At 34.7% G+C, this 10,059-nt stretch overlaps 1 long non-coding RNA gene across 1 annotated transcript in view; it reads left to right on the top strand.

The window, feature by feature from the left end:
* The first annotated feature begins 1,606 nt into the window (after nt 1-1,606).
* The window catches only part of LOC140498298 (uncharacterized), a 35,049-nt gene continuing 26,596 nt past the window's right edge, over nt 1,607-10,059 (top strand). Inside the window, exon 1 of the long non-coding RNA XR_011965060.1 lies at nt 1,607-1,723. This is a non-coding gene — a long non-coding RNA (uncharacterized lncRNA). The remainder of the gene's footprint in view (nt 1,724-10,059) is intronic.

Genomic DNA, 10,059 nt, shown 5'->3' with positions numbered 1-10,059 from the left:
TGAGCAAAGCAAAATTGAGAGCACAAAGGAAACGGAGGATGTACAAATTTGGAGTAACCACCCCAAATATTCACATGGACTATCTGGACCCAAACTGTGGTAGAGCATTCTGAGCTCATATTGGTCTGATCAGTCACAGTCAGACACACTGAAACTTCACTTTATCATGGTGATGTCATTTTGGTCCTTTTCGAGAAGGCAGGACAACCACCAACCATCCAACTAACCAACCAACCAGACTACGTGTATATATGTATATATGTGTGTATGTGTATAGGCCAAAGTAGATGAAGAAGATCTGGATTTATTCTGTTCTGTGGGGTCAGGAAAGACTTACTTGTAGACTTGTGGGCTCTCTGGGGTGCAGAAGAGAGACAAGTTACTCAGCCCCTCCCTTCTTTTTCTTTCTCCAAACTTCCTCATGAACTCCTTCAGATAGCACATGTTAATTTTAACTGGAAGCTTCTAGCATGTGCATACATAAATATATCCATATACTATATATAGATATATATCTATCTGTCTATATATGTATAAAATCACAGTGACTCAGTGACTAAAATGTTACTTATTGCCTTTGACTTAAAAGCTAAAAGTTCCCTGTTAAAAGTAACATACACTGTCTGAAAGGGTTCACAATTATTATCATTATCATTAACAGTTGGAGGAAGGTTGGAGAAAGAGGACAAAGCAAAAGAAGGAAGAGGCTAAGAGTAGATTGTGTCTGCTCCACACTCAGGAGAGCACACAACCAGGGCTTGCCTGACCCCACAGGAGAAAATAAATCCAGATCTTCCTTATTTCCTTTGGTCTCTCTTGCTCCTGTTCCATTGTCTCAGCTCATATTAATTCATCGTTCTGTCATGGATTATCATTGCCAAGGTGATACAAAAGCCCCTACGTGAAACCAGTTTATTGTTTCCAATATTTTCATTTAAGCACTTTGTTCAATACCTGACAAGTCAATTAAAGCAGACAAACATTTTCTCTGAAGGTCCCACAGGAGTTTTTGAGTCATTTTTTTAAAAGCTTATTTTATTCTTATTTTTTTTTAAAGTAACACAACTTTCCCAAATGTGTGCACCCTTCTGATTCTTGGTTTATAACGGAAATGAAGTTTGTCATGCTGCCATACATCATCCCCACTGCAGTACTATGTCCCATCTGTGTGTCAAGTACAAAAGAAAAGCATTTTGTGAAAAATTGCTAAAGAAGTAATGATTTTTGTCCTCAACTCTTTGTTTTGCCTTTCAATAAAGAAGGCGACATGTGCCACAAATGATGTATTATTGTTTAGGTACGGCCCTAGTAACACAGTGCATGACCAAAACCATGTTTCACAGCAGAGAAACTATAGTTTACTGCCCCTATGGCTATGATGAGAATATAATGTTCTACAGTTTATAAATGCTTTGAGGTCAATATATGATTTGCTTCAGCTTGTTCATCCAATGAGCAGGAGATCCAAAAATATATCAAGCTATTAGACAGCCCAGTGGAAGCTTGGCTGAGGCTTCCAGTGATGGAAAGGGTTCTATGGAACCCTCTCTGTTGCCTGGAGATGAGATAATTAGATCCAGGTAATACATTGAAGCCCCATCAGGGAGCAGGCAAGCAAACATGTCATCTTTATGGGTCTTTCTTGTCCTCTCCAGAAACACTGGCCTAAGACGGTAAAAATGGCCAAGGATTCATTAGTGCCCTGGAAGAACCACACAGTAGGGTAATCAACCTATCATTACTCAATCACATTCATTACCTAGAGACTCAGCATTCTCGGGGGGGAGGGGGGGGGGGAGGGGTGAGGAATAGAGAGGAGTGAGGAGAGTTTATTTTCTCTTTCTTTTTCCTTCCCTAAACTTCCTTCTTTTTTATAATGCCCAGCTGCTCATACACTTGGATTTGAAACCTTGAATTAATGTTTGTGCCCTTTGAGATTATTACTGACCCTTCTAAATATATTCCTTTTGTGTCCACTGTCTAGGGTGCCCTCAGTCTCCCAACCTGAGGATTCAGGTGTTCATTTTTATTCTTCCATCTCTCACTTCTCTCATATTCAGTTAATGGCCAAGATCTCTTCATTTTATTTGTGCCTGTAATATTTCCTGTAGCTACCCTGCTATTTCTATCCCTACTGCCATCACTCTGGTAAAGATTCTCATTATCCACTCCCCTATCTGTGCTGTTGTAATTGTTTATTTACAGAAGCACTTGCAATTTCTTTCACTTCCTGTATATTCCTTCATCTAACTGTTGATAAATTATTCTTCTTTCTGAATGGGTCTGTGCATCTCCCTTCCTCTTTTCAAAATTCTGTAGTGGTTTGCTATTGTCTAGTAAATGAGATTTAATCTCCATTGGCATTCAAGGCCTCCTACAATTTGGTACTACTATACTTTTCCTTCTATAGTGTGTTATTTACTTTTAGATACTAAGATCTAGTAAAACCATATCACTTGCTGCCCGTAATAACATGCAAAAATTTCTCATCTCCATGGCTTACCTTACACTATTCTCTTGTGTCCCAATTCTCCCTATCCCTTTTTTTGCCTATTGAATATGACTAATATTAAGGACTAATTTAAGTGATTCCTCTTTCATGAAATCTTTTTGATATCATCAATCAGGAATGACTTTTTCTCTCTCAAAATGTACCATGTGACTTGCCTTCTACTAGTCTGCTGCCTTTATGAGTATACAAATATGGTGTTACATGGGTCCTAATTTCTGTCTGTTGTCGAAGGATGAACTTAGTTACATTGCAAGAGTCTTATCTGCAGGGTGGCTGCAAGACAATATTATGTTTATTTGTTTTTCACAGCATTTCTTGAAGGCTTTGTCCTGTGCCTCTTTGTGGTGTGAGGTGACTAGGGGTTAACCAAGAATAACACTTGGCAGAAACCTCTGGATTGTCATAGCAAGGTGGAGAGACTTGAAGTATGGGTGCAACAAACTTGTTTATCTCATGAGTATCAAGCTATTTAAGTTCAGAGAGGCTCATTGAGTAGAAGGCTACATCATCTAACAAGTTGTAAAGGAGCTGAAATTTTAAGTATTAGAATGCAAGTATATACCTTCCTCCTTACTGAATTGTAAGCTCCTTGAGGGCAGGCACATGACTTGTCTAAATCTTATACTCTTCTCCCAATGCTATAGGAGCTTAAGAAGTATATGCTACATTTAGAAAGCTTGAGGATAATTTTAAATGGCTTACTTTGAGGCAACCAAGGAAATCATTTCTGACACCCATAAATAGAGCATAGAAAATTTACCCATATATTTCTTCTATGACAGCCTCCCTAGGGTATAAATAAGAAACATTTTGGAAATTAGGACAAAATATGTAACTCCCTCCAACCCAAGCTATTATAAACACCAAGTTAATATAATACAAATATTTCAGGCATTCCCTTTGAGTGGGTATTTTTTTGACTATTTTTCCTTTACATTTTATGCAACACTTTATTACCATTATTGCAAGCACCAAATGTTAATACTGACTCTGTTAATACTGACTCTTATAAACAATAGTCAATATACGTTTATTGACTTTCCTCATAATTACATACTATTATCAATTGCCTTAAAAATATCATTAAGAATTTCTTCAAGGAAGAGATAAATAAGAGTTTGATTCTGTTGTCTCATGCTGAAGTTTGTTGCATTGGAAAATACTGTAATATACAAGAAGTAAAAGTACAGTCACAAGTAATAACAAAAAGAAGGGAAATTATACATTTCTTTATTGATGGAAAACTCTTAGAAGAAACTGAGGAAAAGAAACTGATTATTCCCACTGCTTCTAAATGGGATAGGGGGCAACAGATATGAATAACAAACCATTAAAAATTTAGATTTGGATTTTCTAGACTCTATTTACGTACTATGCTGTTATAATGAAAGTTTGTTAATCAACATTTTTGTCATTCATAATAACTTTTTTGGGGGGGGAATCAAAGTTACCATATAAAAGAGATAAAAACAGGACAATTTGCAAGGATTAAATTGTGAAATAGCAAATAAGCCAAAAGAGAAAATACAAGGGCTTCATTCAAAGTATCTCCTACAAAATCTTTTTTTTTTTATCATTTGAGTGGACTTTCTCTTTCTCCTGTCAAAAAACCATTGGAACAAAGCACATATGTTAGAAAATAAGGGCCAGAAATTTGGACATTGACAGAAAAATCTTGTTAAGAACTTGAGAGCAGGGTTGGCCTGAGGAAACCACGTACAAGGAGTAAATGTTCTTGTTGCCCTCTCATCTCTCTTTCAATGAATGTCCCTTCCTTTCCTTCTAGTGTCATCCTTCTCCCTTTTCCTTTCTTTTTTTTTCTAATTCTTCCTTATTTCTGATAATGCTCATTAACATATAAATGGGTAACTAGGACCTTAGGTAGAAAAATATTATTCCTCCCTTGAATTTTTGTTTTAATAGGGGATTCCTGAAAACTTGAGGAAACACTGGCACTGAAGCTTAATAGTGTGTCATCTTAGGCAAGTGATTTCTCTCTTAACCTCATTTTCCTCATTTGTACATCATAGATAGCAATTTATCAACTACTACTTCTATCACTGGGAAATTGGAAGGAAAATTCTTCAGTGGGCATACCATGGCCAGCTCAACACAGGAAGATAGGAGATCTCATCAAAGATCAGCACTGTGCTTTCTTTTTGATGCTTAGAAAATTAAGATCAGTGATACTAGAGGAAAAAGATCTATTCCCTTAAATTTCCTGGAAAAATGCATTACATTTTTCATTCAATATCCATGATAAAAAATGATAGAGTTCAATTTGCAAGATCAAATTGTGAGAAAAAATTATCATAACCCAAGAAAATTTGGAAACTGAAAGAGAATGTGACAAATGAGAAGGGAAGGGAGAGGAACAAGCATTTATTTATTTATTAAGTGTCTACTATATTCTAGATCAGGGCTTCTTCATTTTTTTCCACTAGCAATCCCTTTTCAATTGAGAATTTTTTAAGCAACTCTTTGTATATAGGTGTGTAAAATAGGTATACAAATCAAACATTTGCTGATAATAAATCATAAAGAAATTTATTTTAAAATAATTATTTGGTATACATATAATTTTACAACTTATTAAAGATGAAAGCAAATTCACATACTAATGAGATAAATGTGCTTGCTAATTTTTACATAGAGAATTAAATTTTGACAGAATATTGATACTATGAGAAATAGAGTATTTTTAACATTTTTCAGAGTTGATTGATATTTTGATTTTATAATCATCAGTGTTGAGAATGTCACTTCACAGAAATACATACTACAAAATGACAAAAGTATGTTTAGGGCCATTTCAAAATTGTCAGAAATTCTGTCCTAATCCCAAACCAAAACTCACTTAATGATTTTTTAGGAAACTCAAGTTTTAAACCTGAATTGCTTGATAACTTGGCAAATTTTTCTTGAATTCTTAATGACAGATGTCTGACATTTTTCGTTTCAATTGAGTTTGGTTTATGAATCCAGCTTTAGTTTTTAGAATTAGAATTTGAAGGGAAGTATTTCTGAAACTATCTCCAGACACTTCAGATGATCAATCATAACTCTACAATTAAATCTTTGGGAATGCTGTTTTCAATTATAAAATCATCTGTAGTTGTAAAAGAACAATTTTCTACCCCATTCAATATATTAACTTTTTAAGTAAAGTTTTTCATTTTATCTTTTAATATAAGTGTTACAATTTTCCTAAGCAACATGTTTAAATTATTCTTTTTCAAAAATATCTAACAAATAACACAGTTTTGAAATCCATGTCATTATGAAAAAATTAACAAGATCAGATTTCTACTCAGTCAAAAATATAACTTTTTCTTTCAATTTCAATAATCTGTTTAAACTTTGCCCTCTTGAGATCTACCTTACCTCTGCATGCAGTAATAGGCTTTTGTAATTGGAGTCCATATCTTTGAAAAGGTTTCAAAATAAATGATTGTTAAGGGCACAGTTTTAATGATTTTGATAGTATCCTGAAACACATCTAACTGGTGATTTTTGTTTTTTGGCTATGAGTGCCTCCCAATGAATCCTGTAGTGAGTAAAAGCAACGTGTTAATTGCCACCAGTTTTAACTTTTCCTACAAGTTCAACATCCTCACCCATTATTGTTCCAGCACCATTTATACTGACTCTAATGCAATTTTCCACTGTAAAACTTCATTTATGAAAAATTTATCAACTTTAAGATCTACATCTTTTCATCTTGTGTGCCCTTCCAAAGGACAACAAAACAGTATTCCCTCATGTATGCTTCCTCTATAAGCATATCTTATATAAAGGAACAACTGTGCCATATTAGAATTATCAGTCTTTTCATCTAACTGAATTGCAATCTTTGGGCTACCTGTAAGCCTAGTAATAAGTTGCTAGAATTGGTCATTGCTGATTTCAGAAATTCTTTTGGAAACAGTATGACTGGATAACAGAATTTTAAGAATTTCATTCCCATATTATTTTCCCATGAACTATTTCTGACATTTTAATAGCAGCAGGTAACACAAGATCTTCTGTTGTGTAGGGCTTTTTAGTTTTTGCAATTAAATAATTTTAGTAAGATTGAGGTAAATACTTTTCTTCTACAGTAACAAAGTTCTCAAAATATGGCTATTCTTTATTTGAAGATTTTTTAAAAGTCATTCAAAATACACCTTTGCTTTGCTGCAGTATGCTGCATACTTGGTATTGAAATGTCTGATATGGAGACATAGAACAGAAAGAATATCATGTGAAGAGTCAGATAAACTGGGCTCATTTATTGACTCTGCTACTTGTTACCAGGGTGACCTCAGGCAAGTCATCCTACATCCCTTGGATTCAGTTAACTCACCTGTGAATCTATGCATGCCTAAATGACTGAGAAAATGTCTACTATTTCACACAAAAGAGACATACCTACTGTACTAGGCACATAACATTCACTCTATAATCTCTTGTTGAATCGAAATAAACAAGAACTCAAATATGACTCATGCCCTCAAGAAATTTGCACCCTCATTTATAAATACATACAGGCTCACACACACACACATACACCCACATACATGTGTGTATTTCCCACCCATTTTAAGTTCTCAGTGTTGGTAAAATAAGTTAATTCCTAAGTATAAAAATGTTATTAAATATATGTGTGTGTATATATACACATACACACACATATCTATCTATCTATCTATCTATCTATATATATATATATATGTTTTGGCTTCTAAATGCAGCTAAAGAGCATAGACAACAGTATAAGATAGATGAAATCTCTGGCTAAATTTTCAAATTCTTGTTCTTTGCATAATAGGTTAAAATATATATATATATACACACACATATACATACTGGTGATGTTCAGTGCCTAAAGGAGAAATATCACAAAAAATCATAGATTTATTAATTACATTAATTACAGTGACTTAATCAAACAGTCTCACTCCTGAAAAGGAAGAGTGTCATTGAATTCCCAAGATGAACCTTGATGGTCTCAAAAGAAATGGTTCTGAGTAGAGAAGGGTCACAAAATTATGAGACCTAACTCAACTCTGTCTAGAGCATAAAGAAAGGGGTTGGTTGTCAGAAAGAAGGTAGCATAATAGGCTAAGTATAAACCTCACTTCCACAGAGCTGATCATTATTTCTAAATGTTCTCCTTTGGAATGAAGCCAGCAAGATATATCATATATCCTTTAACAGGAAAAGTGATGAAGCTTATTGAGTTTTCACATTCCTAAAGTTCTGTATGGCATAAACAAAGTGGCTATGATGGAAAAGGGAGATGGTCCAAATCATGACAAGGCCTGATTCAACATTTTTTAAAATAGTAATGAATATGCTCCTGACAAGATTAAAAGAGAAGTAACATATAAGTCCAACTCTCTTTCCATACCTCAGAGCAGAAAAAACATAAAACATTTCAAAGAAATATTAAAATATGAATTAAGGAAATTGGTGAAGAATGTCCAGTTCTCATAGAAGAAGTTAATATGATAAAGAAAAAGTAGATTATTTTGACTATGTGACTATATGGTAATCACTTAAAAATAGTGAATGTATCCAAAAATGAATAGTAAATTTGGGAAAAGGCAAAGGTGAAAAAAAATTTGATAATTCTAACTAAATTTATTAGAGAAATATTTGAGATCAGCTTAGGTGACTGATCTTGAAGATAAAAGGTGCAAACATAATGCAAAGTTCATATATCTTAAAAAAAACCTTACAATATAAAGTCTGAATACCAAACTTAAGAAAAAACCTCAAACACACTGTGCAGATTAATTAGAAACAGGGAGAAAGAAAGATAAAATAAAAATGATATCAACAAAGAGAAAATATCAGTATAGCTCATCAAGAAATATAGTGGCCAAGTTGGAAATGACATAAGTACATGTGTAGATATATTCATATACATATATATGATATATTTGTATATGTATATATGAATATCACAAAATAGAACTAGACTCAGTTAGACTCTATCTAGAGTTGGATAAGTAATGTAAATATAAAAGATAAAAATAATTAATGCAATTAGCATGAAGGAGGCACCTTTCAAAACTTTAGTTACTGAGAGAATTCATAATGAATCAATGAATAAGGAAATAATATATAGAATGAGAGGTAGCAGAGATGTCATAATCCTCGAAATAGAAGGGACCTTAGAGACCATCTCTTTCTACTCTTTCATCTTATTGTTAAAGACCCTATGGGACCAATGTTAACATGACCAGTTTTACTTGTGTGTGTGTGTGTGTGTGTGTGTGTGTGTGTGAATGTGTGCTCGGACAAGGTAAAAGATGCTAAGTGCTTCATAAGTCTACAAGTACAGACAACTAGGTCTACAGGAATTCACTGAAGAATGCCCTACTAGTTTTTCACTAAAACCTAACCATGAAGTCTGGTATGACCACAGCCCAAGTTGCTCTAATGATATGACAAGTATACTTGGTGCCTAGGTGGCACAGCAGCTAGAGTGCTGGGCCTGGAGTCAGAAAGATTTTTCGTCCTAAATTCAAATAGCGAAGAAAACTTCAAATGGGATCATGAAGAGTCAGACACAACTGAAAATAACTGAAACTACCACCATCACAACAACAATTTTTTTTTAAATTTATCAAACTAACCTTTAAATTGGTCTTGTTATACTCATATTAAAATCAGATGGACAGAGTCTTAGTTCATAAGATGAATTGCAAACCCAATACTTTGGACTACAACCATTCCATTCCCCCTTGCCCCTGCAAAAAAAAAAAATCCACATCATTCATGCCTGTCAACAACTTCTTCCTTCTCCTCTTCATTAAGTAAAAATGTATAAGAAGGGGGGCAGAGCCAAGATAGCAGAGTAGGAGCAGGGACCTGCTTGAGCTTTCCCCAAAAACCCTCAAAAAACATGTAAAAAATTACCCTAAGCAAATTCTAGTGCAACATAAGCCACAAAATGACAGAATGAAGCAAATTTCCAACCCAAGGCTATCTGGAAGATCAACAGGAAGTGCCTACCACACCTGGCTGGATCCTAAGCATAGTCCTGTATGGGCCATGCCAGCATGAATAGGGCTGGACCAGGACTTAGGGGACTGATTCACTGGCAGCTGCAGTATTTTTCAAACTTCTCAACCCACAAATGTCAAAGATAGCTTCCAAGGTCAGTGAGAAAGGTCTCTTATCTGGGTGAAAGGGGAGTGTGGTTGGGCCCCAGCCCTAGGGTGGCAGCAATTACTGCCACAGCAGTAGCTGCTTCTGGAGCCCTCCACTGAACAAAGAGCTCAGAAGTCAAGCAATTAACTGGAAAAGTGAGCAAATGTGGGACAAGGAGGGGGGATATCAGACTATAGAATCATACTTTCTCAGTAAATATGTATTTTCTTACATCCTTGATGACAAGAAAGATCAAAACATACAACCAGAAGAAGACAACTAAGTCAAAACTCCTATATCTAAAACCTCTAAGAAAAATATGAATTAGTCACAGGCCACGGGAGAACTCAAAAATGATTATGAAAATCAAGTAAGAGAAATAGAGGAAAAGTTGGGAAGAGAAA

Source organism: Notamacropus eugenii, chromosome 4 (genome assembly GCF_028372415.1).
Source record: "Notamacropus eugenii isolate mMacEug1 chromosome 4, mMacEug1.pri_v2, whole genome shotgun sequence".
Classification (NCBI taxonomy): domain Eukaryota; kingdom Metazoa; phylum Chordata; class Mammalia; order Diprotodontia; family Macropodidae; genus Notamacropus; species Notamacropus eugenii.
This window is presented reverse-complemented; position numbering and strand designations above follow the sequence as displayed.